This window comes from Mauremys mutica, chromosome 5, assembly GCF_020497125.1.
Source record: "Mauremys mutica isolate MM-2020 ecotype Southern chromosome 5, ASM2049712v1, whole genome shotgun sequence".
Taxonomy (NCBI): Eukaryota; Metazoa; Chordata; order Testudines; family Geoemydidae; genus Mauremys; species Mauremys mutica.
In genome coordinates this window covers 10,392,186-10,410,329 of record NC_059076.1, presented here as the reverse complement: position 1 = coordinate 10,410,329, position 18,144 = coordinate 10,392,186, and the positions used below count along the sequence as shown (strand labels likewise).

Here is an 18,144-nt window from a genome sequence, read left to right as displayed (position 1 = left end):
TGTGGCCAGTTTCCAGGCCAGTCCTAGCTAGTGACCAGCCTCTACCCATTTCCTCTGATTGGGGCTGGAGTGGCAGGAGCTGATTAGGGCTTCCCCTGCAGCACCCTGCAACCAGTACTCAACAACTAACATTCCCACTGAGGACAGTTCTTCCCCACAATCCAGTCTCAACGGGTGCTGGAAATCTGGCCAGCTGATTTAGATGCCTAAATGGGAACTGAGCTCTTTCAGAAGTTGGCCCTATGTGTCTTCCAAGCAACTAACATACTTTTGATCACTATACAGCTACTCTTAAGAGGTTTCTTCTGTTTGATTTGGAAGCAGTTCCAAAGCAATTCCCCATCATGGGTAAAAGTGAATAATTATCAGACCAGGAGAATTTTGCATACCAGAAAGAACTTTTAAAGTGTAACCAGTGTATGTAAATAATATAAAATTAATGATTTGTTCTTCCAGTTTATACAGTAATATTCCTTTAAGAAATATTGGGGGGGGGGGAACTGTTCTCTTCCAGCTGTCTCTTCTAGTGCTGGGTGGGTGAGGCAATATTTACTAGACCAACTTCTGTTGGTGAGGGAGAGAGAAGCTGTTGAGCTCCATAGAGCTTTTTGTAAATTTGCCTGCTGAGTTGGTCAGAAAATGGATTATCTATCCCTCAAAACAGTTTGAGATTTGATTATCTGGAGTTGTTTAGAAAAAAATCACTTTTTTTTTTAACAAAATGAAATTCTGGGGAAAAAATTGGTTCAGGTCAATTATTGGATTTTTTTCCCCTTAAAAGCGCTGGTCTATGAACTATTTTTGAGAAGTTCTTTGCCCTGTGTTAAGCAGGAGGACAGACTAGGGCCTGGTCTACACTACGCGTTTAAACTGATTTTAGGAGCGTTAAACCGATTTAACGCCGCACCTGTCCACACTAAGAGGCCCTTTATATCGATATAAAGGGCTCTTTAAACCGGTTTCTGTATTCATCCCCGACGAGAGGAGTAGCGCTAATATCAGTATTACCGTATCGGATTAGGGTTAGTGTGGCCGCAAATCGACGGTATTGGCCTCCGGCCGGTATCCCACAGTGCACCACTGTGACCGCTCTGGACAGCAATCTGAACTTGGATGCAGTGGCCAGGTAGACAGGAAAAGCCCCGCGAACTTTTGAATATCATTTCCTGTTTGCCCAGCGTGGAGCTCCGATCAGCACGGGTGGCGATGCAGTCCCAAATCCAAAAAGAGCTCCAGCATGGACCGTACAGATGTGATCGCTGTATGGGCAGACAAATCTGTTCTATCAGAGCTCCGTTACAGAAGACGAAATTCCAAAGCATTTTTAAAAAATCTTCAGACAGAGGCCACAGCAGGGACTCAGCACACTGCTGCGTGACAAGCGTAACGGAAAGCCAAAGAATCAAATGGACGCTCATGGAGGGAGGGAGGGGGGATTGAGGACTCAAGCTATCCCACAGTTCCTGCAGTCTCCGAAAAGCATTTGCATTCTTGGATGAGCTCCCAATGCCTGTAGGGTCAAACACATTGTCCGGGGTGGTTCAGGGCATAGCTCGTCAATTTCCCCCCCCCCCCCAAGAAGTAAAAGGGAAAAAAATCGTCTCTTGACTCTTTTAAATGTCACTGTAGCAGGGTGAAACCCTGCTCCTGCCCTGAGGGGTTTAAAAGCAGCCTGGCAGGGCTTGAGAGCGGCTGCTCTCAAGGCTGGGCTGATTAAGGAAGTGACTGCAGGTGAGGCCATGCCCCAAACTGAGCGACAGCTGGCCCCTATAAAAGGCCAGGGAAGCCAGAAGCCCAGGACAGTCTTCCTCTGCCTGAAGAGGAAGAAGGGCCTGGCTGCAGGGGCTATAGGCAAGGTACCTAGGGTGAAGCAGGGCTGGGGAAAGACTGAGGAGCTGGGGAGCTCCAGCCTAGAAAGCCCCAGGCTGCAGCCTAGGGAACGGCCAACAGGTACTGGGGGTTGCAGAGGGCAGCCCAGGGGTAGGCCAAGGCAGCAGGTCCAAACCCAACCTTGCCAGTGATGAGTAGGCTGATACTGCAGTCTGCCCCAGAGTGTGGGGCTAGACAATGACTGGCAGTAGCCAATACTGAGGCAAGGTGGGGCTAGAGGGTGGGGGTTCCCCAAGGAGGGGAAACCCAGAGAGAAAGGGGTTAGTGCCAGGGGGCAGCCACCCCCATGTAAAAGGGCACCGGGTCCAGGGAGGGACACGGGGGCCAGAGGACAGGCGGATCACCAGCCTGCAGAGGGCACTCCAGCGCTGGACAGAGCTAATTCCCAGAGTCACCAGCAGGAGGCGCCGCAGGGGTGAGTCCAACCCGTCTACAGTCACCCTATGTCTACTGAATGCTGCTGGTAGACGCGATGCTGCGGCAGTGAATTGTAGTATCCTCTTTCCCCCTCCCTGGTGGCAGATGGTGCAGTATGACTGATATCTGTCATCATCATCAGCCTTGTGGCAGATGGTGCAGTGCAGAAGGACTGGTATCCATCCTCATCATCAACCCGTGAGTGCTCCTGGCTGGCTTCAGTTGAGGTCGGCCGGGGGCACCTGGGTAAAAAACTCCTGGTCATTCCCAGTAGATGGTACAGAACGGCTGGTAACTGTCTTCATCATAGCAACAGGGGGCTGAGCTCCATCAGCCCCCGCCCTTCATGTGTAAAGAACAGATTCTGTTCTGCCTGGACTATCATAGCAGTGGGATGCTGGGCTCCTCTCCCCCACACTGCTGTCCTGTCTGGACTATCATAGCAGCTGGAGGCTGCCTTCCCCTCATTTTATCTCACTAACAAGTCTTATTCCTGCATTCTTTATTACTTCATCACACAAATGGGGGAACACTGCAACGGTAGCCCAGGAAGGCTGGGGGAGGAGGGAAGCAACAGGTGGGGTTGTTGCAGGGGCACCCCCTGTGAATGGCATGCAGCTCATCATTTCTGCAGGATCTGACATGGAGCGGCTGTGCTCTCTGGTTCTGTGATACATTGGTTCTCTAATACACTTGCCCCATACTCTAGGCAGGACTGATTCTATTATACCATAAAGGAGGGATTGACTCGGGGAGTCATTCCCATTTTTGTCTTTTGCGCCCCCGGCCGACCTCAGCCAGGGGCACCTATGATAGCAGCAGCGAGTACAGTACAGAAGGACTGGTAACCATCATCTCATTGTCAAGTTACAGTGGAAGCAGATGGTACAGAATGGCTGATAACCATTTCTGCTATCATGCAAAAGCAAATGAATGCTGCTGTGTAGCGCTGCTGAATCGCCTCTGTCAGCGGCATCTAGTACAAATACGGTGACAGTGACAAGAGGCAAAACAGGCTCCATGGTTGCCATGCTATGGCGTCTGCCAGGGCAATCCAGGGAAAAAGGGCACGAAATGATTGTCTGCCGTTGCTTTCCCAGAGGAAGGAGTGACTGACAACATTTACCCAGAACCACCCACGACAATGATTTTTGCCCCGTCAGGCACTGGGATCTCAACCCAGAATTCCAAGGGGTGGGGGAGACTGCAGGAACTATGGGATAGCTACGGAATAGCTACCCACAGTGCAACGCTCCAGAAATCGATGCTAACCTCGGATTGTGGACGCACACCGCCGAATTAATGTGCTTAGTGTGGCCGCGTGCACTCGATTTTATACAATCTGTTTTACTAAACCGGTTTATGTAAAATCAGAATAATCCCGTAGTGTAGACGTACCCTAGATCAGGGATTCTCAAACTGAGGGTCATGAGGTTATTACTTGGGGGGTCACGAGCTGTCAGCTTCCACCCCAAACCCTGCTTTGCCTCGAGCATTTATAGTAGTCTTAAATATATAAAAAAGTGTTTTTAATTCATAAGGGGGGGTCGCACTCAGAGGCTTGCTATGTGAAAGGGGTCACCAGTTGAAAAGTTTGAGAGCCACAGGACTAGATGGTCACAATGGTCTTTTCTTGTCTTAGAATCTGTGAATCAAAACATTTTATTCCAATGTCAACCATTGTTTTATTTTTAATTTTGTATATATACAAGTTTTGAAACAAAAATCAAAACTTTTTATTCTAAAAATATCAAAATAATATTTTCAAAACTTTTTTCAACATTTTTCTGAAATAAAATGTCTTCATAATTGATACAATTTTGTAAAACATTTCAGTTTAATCAAAATGGCTTTTTCTTACAGGAAATTCCATCTCTAGTCTCTTTCCCTCCTGGTTTCTTATGGAACTAAAATTAGCACAAACGTGTAATTTCCTTCTATGCAAGCACTGTTGGTTGTTTTAGCTAAGCACTGGGAGTAGAAATGGTTAGTTTGCTGCTTCAGAGATGCTAAGGGAGCTGAGTTCACAGATCATTTTTATATGGCTCCTGAAAAAATGCTACCTTGATGAGTTTGAATTCCTCATTAATGGGGTGTTGGGGTTTTGTTTAATCTATGACTAATTTTGGCCTAATCTAGATGGCAGAAACCCCTTTTATATATTGCCTTGTTGTCTGTCTGACAGATAACAATACACAAGACAGAGGAGTGTAAATCAGCCTCGAGCCACTCCTCTGTCTATCTAATTCAGGTTTTTGTTAAAACTCTCTTTATTTGGGCAGTGATTACACAATCAGGTTTAGCTGGGTCTGTTATCTAGCCACTAAAAGTGTCAGGCACCATCATTATCCTCATAGTCAGAGGTGAAGAAAATATGATAAAAGCCAACTCAGAGGTGAGACCGAAGCTTTATTAATTTGAGGTTTAAGTCTGCCAATTTAATAAGGGTGTTAAAACCTGAAGACACAACTTCATTTAGGCTTCCATTCAGCAATGTATTTAAACATGTGCCTAACTTTAAGAACATGAGTGCCATTGACTTCAAAGAGATTATGCATATACCTAAAGTTAGGCAATTTCTTAACTACCTTGCTGTTTGGGGGCATTTAAATGTTTGGTTTAACAGCAGGACTGGCACACTTATTTAGGGTTTGTCTATACATGTCACTCAGGAAAGTTAATTTGAATTAACTAAAGATGTGAATTTTAAGTGGATTACTGAAACTCTGTTAAACTTCTAGGTGTATGCTTTTATTCTGAAATAAAGTGGATTTCATTTGGTTTAGATTAATTCACTTTTTAATTAAAATAAATTAGATTAAGTCCAATTTAATTCTGAATAAGAGCATCCATGCAGGGCTTCCATGTGATTTAATTAATCCACTTTAAAGTTAATTCAGATTAATCTCTCTGAGTGTTCCCATGTCGATGCCTTAGATTGTAATGATTTAGATTATAAACTCTTGGGGGCAGGGGTTGCTTTTTTGTTCTGTATTTGTGCTGTGCCCTGCACAATAGAGTCCTGGACCAAGACTGAAGTTCCTAGATATTACTGTCAAGTATCAGAGGGGTAGCTGTGTTAGTCTGGTTCTGTAGAAGCAGCAAAGAATCCTGTGGCACCTTATAGACTAACAGACATTTTGCAGCATGAGCTTTCGTGGGTGAATACCCACTTCTTCAGATGCAAGTAGTGGAAATTTCCAGGGGCAGGTTTATATATGGAAGCAAGAAGCAAGCTAGAGATAACGAGGTTAGTTCAATCAGGGAGGATGAGGCCCTGTTCTAGCAGTTGAGTGAAAACCAAGGGAGGAGAAACTGGTTCTGTAGTTGGCAAGCCATTCAGAGTCTTTGTTTAATCCTGAGCTGATGGTGTCAAATTTGCAGTTGAACTGGAGCTCAGCAGTTTCTCTTTGAAGTCTGGTCCTGAAGTTTTTTTGCTGCAGGATGGCCACCTTAAGATCTGCTATTGTGTGGCCAGGGAGGTTGAAGTGTTCTCCTACAGGTTTTTGTATATTGCCATTCCTAATATCTGATTTGTGTCCATTTATCCTTTTCCTTAGAGACTGTCCAGTTTGGCCGATGTACATAGCAGAGGGGCATTGCTGGCATATGATAGCATATATTACATTGGTGGACGTGCAGGTGAATGAACCGGTGATGGTGTGGCTGATCTGGTTAGGTCCTGTGATGGTGTCGCTGGTGTAGATAGGTGGGCAGAGTTGGCATCGAGGTTTGTTGCATGGATTGGTTCCTGAGTTAGAGTTACTATGGTGCGGTGTGCAGTTACTGGTGAGAATATGCTTCAGGTTGGCAGGTTGTCTGTGGGCGAGGACTGGCCTGCCACCCAAGACCTGTGAAAGTGTGGGGTCATTGTCCAGGATGGGTTGTAGATCCCTGATGATGCGCTGGAGGGGTTTTAGCTGGGGACTGTATGTGATGGCCAGTGGAGTCCTGTTGGTTTCTTTCTTGGGTTTGTCTTGCAGTAGGAGGCTTCTGGGTACACGTCTGGCTCTGTTGATCTGTTTCCTTATTTCCTCGTGCGGGTACTGTAGTTTTGAGAATGCTTGGTGGAGATTTTGTAGGTGTTGGTCTCTGTCTGTGGGGTTAGAGCAGATGCGGTTGTACCTCAGTGCTTGGCTGTAGACAATGGATCTTGTGGTGTGCCCGGGATGGAAGCTGGAGGCATGAAGGTAGGCATAGCGGCCGGTAGGTTTTCGGTATAGGGTGGTGTTAATGTGACCATCAATTATTTGCACCGTAGTGTCTAGGAAGTGGACCTCCCATGTAGATTGGTCCAGGCTGAGGTTGATGGTGGGGTGGAAGCTGTTGAAATCGTGGTGGAATTTTTCCAGAGTCTCCTTCCCATGGGTCCAGATGATGAAGATGTCATCGATGTAGCGTAGGTAGAGAAGGGGCGTGAGTGGACGAGAGCTGAGGAAGCGTTGTTCCAGGTCAGCCATAAAAATATTGGCATATTGTGGGGCCATGCGGGTGCCCATAGCGGTGCCACTGATCTGGAGATATATATTGTCATCAAATTTGAAATAGTTGTGTGTGAGGATAAAGGCACAGAGCTCAGCAACTAGTTGTGCTGTGGCATCATCAGGGGTATCAGTTTGGTCAAAGAAACATTTTTGGGTCAAAGAAACAAAGAAACCTACAGTCTCAAATAATGGAAACATTATTCAGTTTGGTCAAAGAAATGTATTTTTTTTTATTTTTACTTTGGGGGGAAAAAAACATCTACAGTCTCTAATAAATAATGGAAACATAATGAGGATGATAGCACTTTTTGTCTTAAACATACTTTCCAAACTAATCAATCTACACCACATGCCTTTGGGGCAGATAAGTAATGTTATTCCCAATGTAGAGACATGGGAAACTGAGACAGAAACATTAAATGGTTACAAAATAACAAAGTATAATAGCTGTAACGCTATCCCTCCCCTGCCCCCATTCATGTCTGGGTAATACAACACCGTGCAGGAGGAGAGGACATGGTTTATAGAAAGGATCGGGTATTCCTGTTCCCTCAGAGCGGAAGAGACAAGTCACCTGGTTCTTCTCCTGCTGAGCATGCACTCTCGCCTGCTAGTGATGGCTAGGTTGAGGAGTCTGCTCCAGCCTTGATTAATGGGGTGGGGTTATTTAGCTCAAGCAGGCTTGTGTTTCATGATCCTGAGTTCCCAGGTTCAGTCCGTCCTGCCAACAACAACCCATCCAGGTGAGTGGTGGTACACTGGTGTAAACGGGGAGTAATGCCATTGAATAAAGACATGTGAAAAGTACTTCACTTAGGAAGGAAAAATCAAATGTACGACTACAAAATGGGGAATGACTGCGTAGGCGGTAGTACTGCTGGAAAGGATCTGGGGGTTATAATGGACCATGCATACATTATGAGTCGTCCATGCACTGAAGCTGCACAAAAGACTAATATGATTCTGGGATACATTAACACTAGTGTTGTATGGAAGATACAGCAGGTATCTGTCCGGCTCCACTCAGCACTGGTGAGGTCTCAGCTGGAGTACTGTGTCCAATTCTGAGCACCACAATTTAGGAAAGATGTGGATAAATTAGAGAGAGTCTTGAGGAGAGCAACAAAAATGATAAGAGATTTAGAAAACTTGACTTAGGAGGAAAAGTTAAAAAAACTGGGCATGTTTAGTCTTGAGAAAAGAAGAGTGACGGGGGACCTGATAACAGTCTTCCAATATGTTAAGGACTATTATAAAGCAGACAGTGATCAATTGTTTTCCATGTCCACTGAGGGTAGGACAAGAAGTTATGGGCTTAATCTGGAGCAAGGGAGTCTCAGATGTTACCTTTTTAACTTTCTAAGGGTACGTTTACACTTACCGGGACGGTCGACGCGGCGAGTTCGACTGCTCGGAGTTCGAACTATCGCGTCTGATCTAGACGTGATAGTTCGAACCCCGGAAGCGCTAGTTCGAACTCTGGTACTCCACCGCGGCAGGAGGAGTTGCCGGAGTCGACCCTGGAGCCGCGGAGTTCGCTTCCGCGGCGTCTGGACGGTAAGTAAGTCGAACTAGGGTAGTTCAAATTCAGCTACGTTATTCACGTAGCTGAATTCGCGTACCCTAGTTCGACCCCCGAGCTTAGTGTAGACCAGGGCTAACTCTCTGGGTAGTTAAGCTCTGGAATAGGCTTCCAAGGGAGGTTGTGGATTTCCCATCATTGGAAGCTTTTGAGAACAAGTTGGACAAACACCTGTCGGGGTGGCCTACGTTGACTTGGCCCTGCCACAGTACAGGGGGCTGGACTTGATGACTTCTGGAGGTCCCTTCTAGCCCGACATATCTATGATTCTATGAAGTCTGTGTAATGAAATTGGGGTATGTAAGAAGAGAATCAGTCTCCAAGCCCTTTTGTTTCAATGTATTGTGAGAGGAAGTTGCCAAATCCCCAAAGAGCAGTGATTCTCAACCTTTTCCATAACAGGACCATCTCCTCCTCTCTAGTCCAGACCTCTCCCAATGTGGCCATATAGGAAGATGTTTGGGAACTCCACAGGTTGAGAATCTTTGCCATAGAGAAAGCAAATTATTTGGCTTGGACTCAATGTGAGATTGTGAAAGAGGCCAGGGAATGGGCTGGTATACAATACTGCAGTCCAGAGACCATCATTTGGTAAGAGGCAAGATAAATGAAGTGCACAGAGTATGGGGAAGTAATGGGGGAATAGGAGTCCCAGCAAATTTGTGTGATCAGTGTAAAGAGGAGAGAGAGCAGGAAATGAGATGCTGATAGGATCAATGAATGGGAGAAAAATTGAGTTCCAGATAGAATAGGTGAGCTGATGGTTGGGAGGATATGCCAGTGGATGACTAGAAGAGTGGATCATATATGAACTAGGCCTGTGGATTCTGTGGCCAATTTGACTACAATTATGTGGCAAGGCCCTCTGATTTCTGTAATGCACCACCAAGGAATTCTGGGGTAAATTGAAAACTCTGCAGTAGTGACAATTGCAAAAGAACATACAATTTTATTAACTAGTTCTGCATGCTCAATGTCCTTAGTATACAATTGTCTTAACACTGACTAACACATGAAGGTATCATAAAGCCACATTTTGACAAAGCTTTCTGATTTATTACACCCATTTACATCACTTGGGAATCCGGTCCCAGGAAGTAGATATACTGAACAAGAAGGTGGGTTTTTTACAGTCACTTTTCTGACCATAATTTTGAAACACAAGTGACCTCAGATCTAAACAGGCACTTGGTTCATGGCTGAGATTTCTGAGTCAATGCATAATGTTACGTATAATGCATGTTGCTTTACCTTGGCGCAACTGCACAAGCCATGAACTAATGCGTGTCAACACTGTGAACTCTGAAAATGTTGTAGCCTTTTGCTGTACACACATGGTTGGTTTTGTTCTTTAGTTAATTAAGTCAAATAGTTTTCAACTTCCAGAGCTATCAGCAAGGAACAGATTGAGTTTGCCTGACACTGTGCCATGGTATAATGTTTAGGCCTTTCTTTGGCCCACATATATTCTCGGCCCTTTGTTAGTGCCCAGCGGCTCCAGTGAAATCTACTGATAAGGGAAGCAGGGACCTTCCTGCTGTTGAAATTGGCCAACTGGCTGATCATAATTCATCAGATGCCACTGCTAATAAGGGCAAGTAGAATGCTATGATTGTTTCTCTCTGTCTCAGGAGCAAAAGCCACAAGCATATGACTAACCTTGCCAGAATGTCAGTTCTCCAGGAAGGCAGCTGGGAGCCTAGTGAATTTTAGGAGAGGTGAACGTTTTATGTTCAGTTGAGCATAGCACATGTAGAAGAATGGGTCCATACGTATTATAGGCCTTCCCCTGTGGGTTGTTATTGTTGTAAGGGCATAGACAGTGTAGACAGAATTCCAAGTAACTGAAGTAGCCAAGTCATTTTCCTAATTGCTAAGTGCTGATTTCTATTCCCCTGACTCAGAGCAGTGTGTTACTCGACTGAAACCAATGAGAATACTGGGAAGGTAGGGTGCTCCTCACTTTGAGGAAGGCTGATAGACTCTGGCCATCTGACCTGTCTATATTTGGATCATTTTGTAGGAACTGTGGCTCAGCAAGATGGATTTCCAAAAAATGTTCAGTGCTGGTGTACCTCTGGCTCCTGTCGATGTTGATAGTTTTACTATTCATGTCATTGGTAACAGAGGTAGGCCAATGCTGCGTCCTGTTGCAAATCCCACTTTAAAGGTCTCTTCTGGGCTCTTATGAACGAGGACTAACTGGACCCTGCTCAACAAACTTCATACAACTTTTGAACAGTGGAATGTGGAGTTGCCAGACACATTAGCTGGTGACTCTTAGGGCTTGGCTACACTTACAAATTTGCAGCGCTGCAACAGGGTGTGAAAACACACCCTCTGCAGCACTGCAAATTGCGGCGCTACAAAGCGCCAGTGTAGTCAAAGCCCCAGCGCTGGGAGCCGCGCTCCCAGCGCTGTCCGTTATTCCCCACAGGGAAGTGGAGTACGGACAGCGCTGGGAGAGTTTTCTCCCAGCGCTGGTGCTTTGATTACACTTAGCGCTTCAAAGCGCTGCCGCGGCAGCGCTTTGAAATGCAAGTGTAGCCAAAGCCTAAGAAGGCTGCCCAGTCCAGGTCCAGGTCCTGACCCCACTCATTCCCTTGAGATATATGGGAGGTCTCAATGAGAGTTTTAGGTTAGTAGGACAGGATAATTTAATCTATATAACACAATGGCAAACATCTTTATGGAACACATTGAATATGGCACTCAGGAGAGGTTTGTGCTTTTAGAAGCAGGGGTCCCATAGCTAATCCCAGCTGCCCACAATCTACCCAGAGGCATGGGCATGTGTAACAATTATATAAATAGTATTTCTGGCTGGGAATCCCCAGTCACCTAAGCGACCCAAATCCCGTTGAATTCATTCTTGGAAAATCCCATTCTCGTACTCGTGAACACATTCTTAACTCTAACAAGCTGTATGCACCACAGTATTTTCCATTTTTGTCTAATTGTGGTGGGTTAGATTCTTGTTACTGTTAATTCTATACAAAATCCATGTCGAATGTAGAATGTTAGACCTAAGGAATGCTGTGTGACTTCTGATTTATGCAGCAGAACAGCAATGGATTTTGCACAACATGTTCACTGATCAGAAGATCGTTGGATTACTGTGAACGCTCGTGATTCTTTGTATTGTAGCAGAGGAATGCCATGAGGCTAAAGAAGTGGTTGGGCATGCGAGGGTGCATGTACTATTTATTAACAGTGGCTTGTGACCGTCCACAAATTTGAAATTAACAAGAGGCTGCAAATAAACTGTCACTCTCTCCCACGCTCTGCCCAAACATCCTTTCTGCGTTCTGGCTGCAGAGTTTGAAAGCCATTTGGAACAGCAAGCTACCAGTTTCTAATCATCTCTGTGTAACTGGAGTAGAGTCACATTGTGACCACTGCTCTGGCATGGGCTGAATTGACTGTCGGTTTGGGAGCGTCATAAAATGCTAGTATTAGGGATGTGGTTAATAGATTCTTTAGATCCTCAAAAATGTGCTCTTGTGTCTTTTATCCCAGATCCATGGAGTCCATTTTATACAGTTCAGAAAGAGCTGGACTGTTCAAGGGCAGGCTAGGTAGGAATTTAGCCGAAGAAGTTATGTACCGAAGAACTGATCTATATTTTAGGTTTAACTATGGCCATTTCTCAAAATGCTCAGCACCAGATGAGCCAGATTTCCAAAAGACCTTAGCACTCAAGCACCTTCCATTTAGGTACCTAAATAAGAGAGGCAGTGTTGCCCAGTGGATAATGTACTGGACTGGGACTTGGAAGATTTGGGTTCGCCTTCTGGTGACCTCAGGTAAGCAGATTAACCTCTTTTTGCCTCAGTTTGTGAAATGGAGATAACCCGCCTTTGAGATCTCTAGATGAAAAGTTCCATGGACGTGCTACTTACTGTTCTAAATAACCAGGTTTTCAAAAAGGCCACTTCATTTAGGTGCCTACAGGGGAGCTGATGGATGCTGAATTCTTTTTGAAATCTGGCCCACAAATACACCCAGTGCCCCATAACTGCCAGTCATTCTCTGTCCATGTTGGAGTTAGGTTGCAGATGGATATGCACATGTGTCACCTGGGTTGTGCCTGAATATAGACAAAGCTAGAATGACTGTGCACTGATTTGGAATCACTTGGTTTTTTTTCAGGGGCTGGCAGGTATGTGTCCTACTGAAGTGGCAGAGAGCCTTAGTCCTCTGCAAGGAATGGGGAGGGCTAGTGGCATCCAGCATCCCAGGACTGGGGAGAGAGAACCTGGGACTGAGGCCTTCCCTCTCTTCTGCCATAGACAGCAGAGCAAGCCTGGTACAGGGTGGGAGCTGCACCCGTTTCGCTGTTCACTCCTCCAGTGATTCTGCGGGGCAGTTCTGACTGAGTCCGGCAGGATTCCTCCTCGGACGGCTGCTCGACCTCAGACACTTGCAGCACAAGCCAGGATGCAGCCTTAAATAGCTAGAAATGCTGCTTCGCTGTCACTGTAACCACAGGCCAAGAAATACTGGTCTGGGCAGACCCTGGCTGCAGGAATTAAAACATAGCTCTGCGGATTTGGGGAGATGTTCAGGAGTTGGGAACAAAAAGTTGTTTGACTATCCAGCTAGTATTGCAGGACTTTACAGTCCACTGCAAACCTGCCTCCAAAACCCTTAACAACAGTTGAGATAAAAGGCCAAAAATAGAGATCATTTGAAGATATTGCCAAAAAGGTTCCCTGCTGACTTTCCTGAGGTAGCAGAAGTATAAGTGGGGGTAGAAATTGGCCCAGAAGCTAATGCTGCATATTAAGATTTAACACAGTAGTACTTGGAGATGGGATTTTTCTAAGGAGTTTAAGGGAGTTAGGCATTCAGTGCTGTAGGATTTGGGTGCCTGTGGGTGTTGAGTGCCTAACTCTCTTAGGTTCCTTAGAAATCCCAGCCACTATCAACACACACACACACACACACACACACACAGTAATGGTCTCTATAATGTATATAAATAGAAGATATTCAGTATCATATTTTCTATGTGGTATGCACTGTATCCATTTGGCCTAGACTCAGAATTGTACACCCAGCCACCCTCTGTCTTTCATTTGTCAAAAAACTAAACTCAGTCTTTTAGATTACTTATATACTGCAGCTGTGGGGTTTTGTCCACATGATTGCCCCATACATGCTTAAAATACATCATAGCTATTGCTTTGCTCATAGCCTCAGGCAATGACCCAAACTCATTGCTCCTAGCAAGGGTGCTTTCTCAACCACTCCCATCAGCTCCCCTCCCTGTGCGCACAGTACCTTATTAGCAGCTCTCACTGATGGAAGTGTCATCCATGAACTGGCAAACTACCCTTACATGGCATGGAAAGAGCCATGATACGTAGCTGAGTAAGAGCAGCAGGGAAAGGTTAAATGGCCTCTCTGGAGTCCCATCCCACAGCTCACCATAAATGAAATAATACTAGACTATTCCAAAATGCAATCTGATCCACACTAGTGGTCTGTTCCATGGCAGGATAGAAAGGGCACGTCAAAAGTGTTATATTGAGGAATCAGCTAGTATATGCTCATAAAGACTTATTTGTGACTCTGTGGGCTTCTAGTTTATATGTATGGGATTTTCCTGCTATTTCTTATTTCATCAAAATAATGTTTCTGCTCCAGGCTCCCCTCCCCCAATTTATCTTCTTTTTATCTTTTGATTTAACTAGTGCATGTGGTGCTATTAACTGGCATTAGAAATCCTGTGATCCCCTCTGGTGGTCCCACTGGGCTCATGTCAAAGCTCTAATCCAGCAGCATCAACCAGTCAGATAAATTGTCTCATGTCTCTGCCACATTCCATTTGGGTTACAAGCAATGAATAACTTTAAGGAGCTCCTTTCACCTCCTCTGCAGTCATGTCTCCTAAATATACTCACTGCCTCATGCAGTTTGGGATTATAATCCCTGACCTGATTGTTATTCAGGGCAGTCAGGCTTTATTGGCATGACACACAGTACAAATGCTACCAAAGGGTAAATAAAATAAAAGCCAGCCCCCTAGGGACCTGTCAGAGGTAGGAATAATCTGATCCATGCAGGATGAATGAGGGATCAGGCTGTATATGAGGCTTCCTCCCCTATGTCCCTTTGTCATTAATCTCCATTAATGCTGATAGAATTAATATGCTTGGGGCTACTATTGTTCTATAATCACAGATCACTTTTTGTGATATTTTTAGTAGGCGCTGTCAGGTCAGAAGTTATTGACTAACCCATTAAGAGTCTGATGTTCAGACATACTTAGTGCCCAGCAACTCCAGCTGAGACCAATCCCAGCTCTGGTTCCTGTGAAAATCAGGCACTGAGCAAGTGCGCCATTTTCAGAAGTGTGTTGCACCTGCTGGCAGAGAGTGGCTCTTTGTCTGCTCCTAGTGGCTGGACCACAAGTGGACGTTTATGAGTCTGCAACTTCCCCCAAGATAACTGGTGTGGTCTTGTAGCTCAAGGTGTACAGGCTTTAGATCCAGAGCTTCCAAATTCAGTCCCTGCAGCTGACCCCTCCTGTGGCTTTGTTATAAGTGCACCAAGGCATTGTTTGGCCTTTTATTTTCAAAAAGGAACTAGTGGTTTGAAAAATGTTTGAAAATAAAGAGTTGACTGGCGGGGGAGGGGGGGAAGATAGGACTAGAAGGGATCATCTAGGCTATATTTCTATGCACATAGAATTTGAGTGTTTCCACACAACCAGTTGTGGGCTACACATCTGATTGTGCCAGTGGTTAACCAGGCAATAGGCAATGGTGTGGACAGGGAGAAATAGAGGCCCCTCTGATGGACCAGTGAGTAAAGATGCTCCTAAGCACCTGGTGATGAGCCCATAATGGGGTTGCCAAAATAAATAAATAAATAGACTTCTTCAATGCCACCAAGAAAAAGGGACAGTCGGGGGGGTGGGGCGGGATTGACAGATTTGTGGCATACTGGGAGGGAACAAAAACAGAAGGCAGCTATCCACCTCATGGGATATGAGATGAGAAACTCATAGTGGGGACGGAAAAAGAGGGTATGTCCCTTCTGAGAGCAGTCCACACTCCTACAGAGCAGCACACACTGTTGTACAGGTGTCACTATACATGTCCCCGGCAGAATGTATGTCCAACACAGGAATGTTTGTTGCAGAGCACTCTCCCTACCGTAATACTAACTACTGAGCAAGTCAACATTTTTAGGTGAAAAGGGATTTCCCCAGTTTTTTTAAGGCAAACTTTTGCAGAAGAAATTCATTTTCAATGATGATTGTTCTCCAGGTTTTCAAAGACTGATTGTACACCAAACATTTTCTTGGGAAAAGATTTTCAGTTTTTGAAAACTGATTTTTTTTTGTTTTTTGTCCACAGTGGTTTTCAAAAACCAAAATTTTATGGGTTTTGGTTTAAATTTTTTATTGAAAAACTCACTTTTTGAAGGAAATTTCAACAAAAATAAAAAAAGAAACCTGAATATTTTCCAGAAAAAAAAGAAGGTATTTTTATCAGCTCTAAATAATAATGCTGCAGATGATCCCCAGCACTTATCCCATGTGCTGCCCCATGCAGCGATCTGTATCTCTGAGAGGCTTGTTCCTCGGGCATATGGGATCAGCTAGCCCATAGCTTGTAGATTACCGCTGCTTGGGCAAAGTCAGGCTTGCTCCATCCACAGGGCTTGCCTGCTTCTCCTCCTCCTGCCTGAGTCTGAAATTGACTGAAGGGTCAAGAGAGAGCATGTTTCTGCTGCAGTGCCAAGTTGCCACAAACTGCTGCCAAATACTGCTGCTCTGTCCCTGGCTACTCACCACAGAACAGCTGCTGTGAGCTTGCTGCCTAGTGCAGGCAATTACCGGCTTATTTTTTTAGTGCACACCCTGGATACTAGTGCAGAGAGGCAGTGAGCTCTGTTCCGTAAGGCAATGGGCTGGGATTCAGGGATTCATGCTGGGTGATCTCAAGCAAGCTACTCACCTCTCTCTGCCTTTCCCCTCTCCCACCCTTTGTCTATTTAGTGTATATGCTTTTCCTGGCAGGCACTGTCTCCCACTATGTGTTTGTCCTGCACTTAGCACAATGAGACCCCCCAGACTGTTAGGCGTCACTGTAATATCACGTATGATCATTCTCACTTCCACCTAACCCCCAGTGTAGACAGAGCTAGGTCAATGGGAGATTTCTCCTGGCAGCCTACCTACTGCCTCTCGGGGAGGTGGAGTACCTGTGCCAATGGGAAAACCCCTCCTGTTGGCATAAGTGGTGTTATCTCTGAAGTGCTACAGTGTCACAGCTACAATATTTCCAGTATAGACAAGCCCTTGGAGTCCCAATGACTTCCCGGCTTTCCCCTTGCTGTCGGGCAGGAGTAAGGCCTGGTCTACACTTAAAACATATACCAACATAGATGTGTCAGGCAGGGGTGTGAGAAAAACAAACCAACCCAGCAACATAGCCATGCTGACAAAATCCCAAGTGTAGACGCAGCTATGCCGACAGAAAGTGATTTCTGTCTGCATAGCTAATGTCGGTTGGGGAGGTGGAGGTTCCTACGCAGCAGATCTTCTCCTTCTCTAAGTATGCTGTGTCTACACTGGGGGCTCTGCTGACATAGCTATGCTGGCATAGGCGCTGTAGTATATCCATAGCCTGAGGGCTGGTCTACACTGAACACTTACCCGGGCATAACTACATCTCTAAAGTGTGTGGAAAATTCACACCCTTGAGAGACCCAGCTGTGCTGACTGACCCCCCAGGATAGACAGTACAATTCTTCTGCCAACCTAGTTCCCGCCTCTCAGGGAGGTGGGTTAGTGATGGGATAACCCCGCCCGTCACTGTGGTGACTGTCTACACTGAAGTGCTACAGCGGCTAGACGACAGCACCCAGCTTTGCCGAGTAGCTTACTTCCCCTCTGTGCGCCCAGGCAACTACTGTGGCTGGTGAGTGGGCAGAGAGGGTCAGAGCCAGGACTCCACTGTTCACTTGCTTACATTGGGGATAGAGTCGTGGGCAAGCAGCCCCCACTCTTCCACCTGTGGCAGAAGTCACAGTCTGAGTGGGGCTGAGGAGGATGGAGCTCACTTCATCTTACTGCCCCCAGAAGCTGAATAAGGGCTATGACCATGTATCAAAGGGCTCTACTTTTCTGAATGTCCTTTCCTCTTAAAATTCTGGCGCTATGTCAGCAAAGCCCCCTAGTGTAGACACAGCATACTCTGAGAGAAGGAGGAGTGCTGCTTCTTATATACCTTTTTCCCCCACTTGCTTGTATGATAATTAGCTCAAATTTTGAAATGAAAAGTTATTTTTGAACCGGAAATGAAACCTGTGGACAATTTTGAAACTTTTTTCAATTTTTTTCCAGTTGAAAAAAATGGTCAGAACTGATCCCAGGACTTGAGGGATGTATATTCCCAGCTTCCGGCAACAGAGGCTAGGGACACCATCCCTGCCCATTCTGGCTAATAGCCGTTGATGGACTGATCCTCCATCAACTTATCTAGTTCTTTTTTTAACACTTTTATAGTCTTGGCCTTCACGACATCCTCTTGCAAGGAGTTCCACAGGTTAACTGTGATTTGTATGAAGAAACACTTCCTTTTGTTTGTTTTAAACCTGATGCCTATTAATTTTATTTCGTGACCCCTAGTTCTTGTATTATGAGAAAGAGTAACACTTCCTTATTTACTTTCTGCACACCAGTCGTGATTTAATAGACCTCTATCATATCCCCCTCTAGTTGTCTCTTTTCCAAGCTGAAAAGTCCCAGTC

The 18,144-nt window shown here is 45.4% G+C and overlaps 1 protein-coding gene across 1 annotated transcript in view; it reads left to right on the top strand.

The window, feature by feature from the left end:
- The window catches only part of TECRL (trans-2,3-enoyl-CoA reductase like), a 119,574-nt gene that overhangs the window by 78,075 nt on the left and 23,355 nt on the right, over positions 1 to 18,144 (top strand). The gene's annotated exons all lie outside the window — the stretch shown is intronic.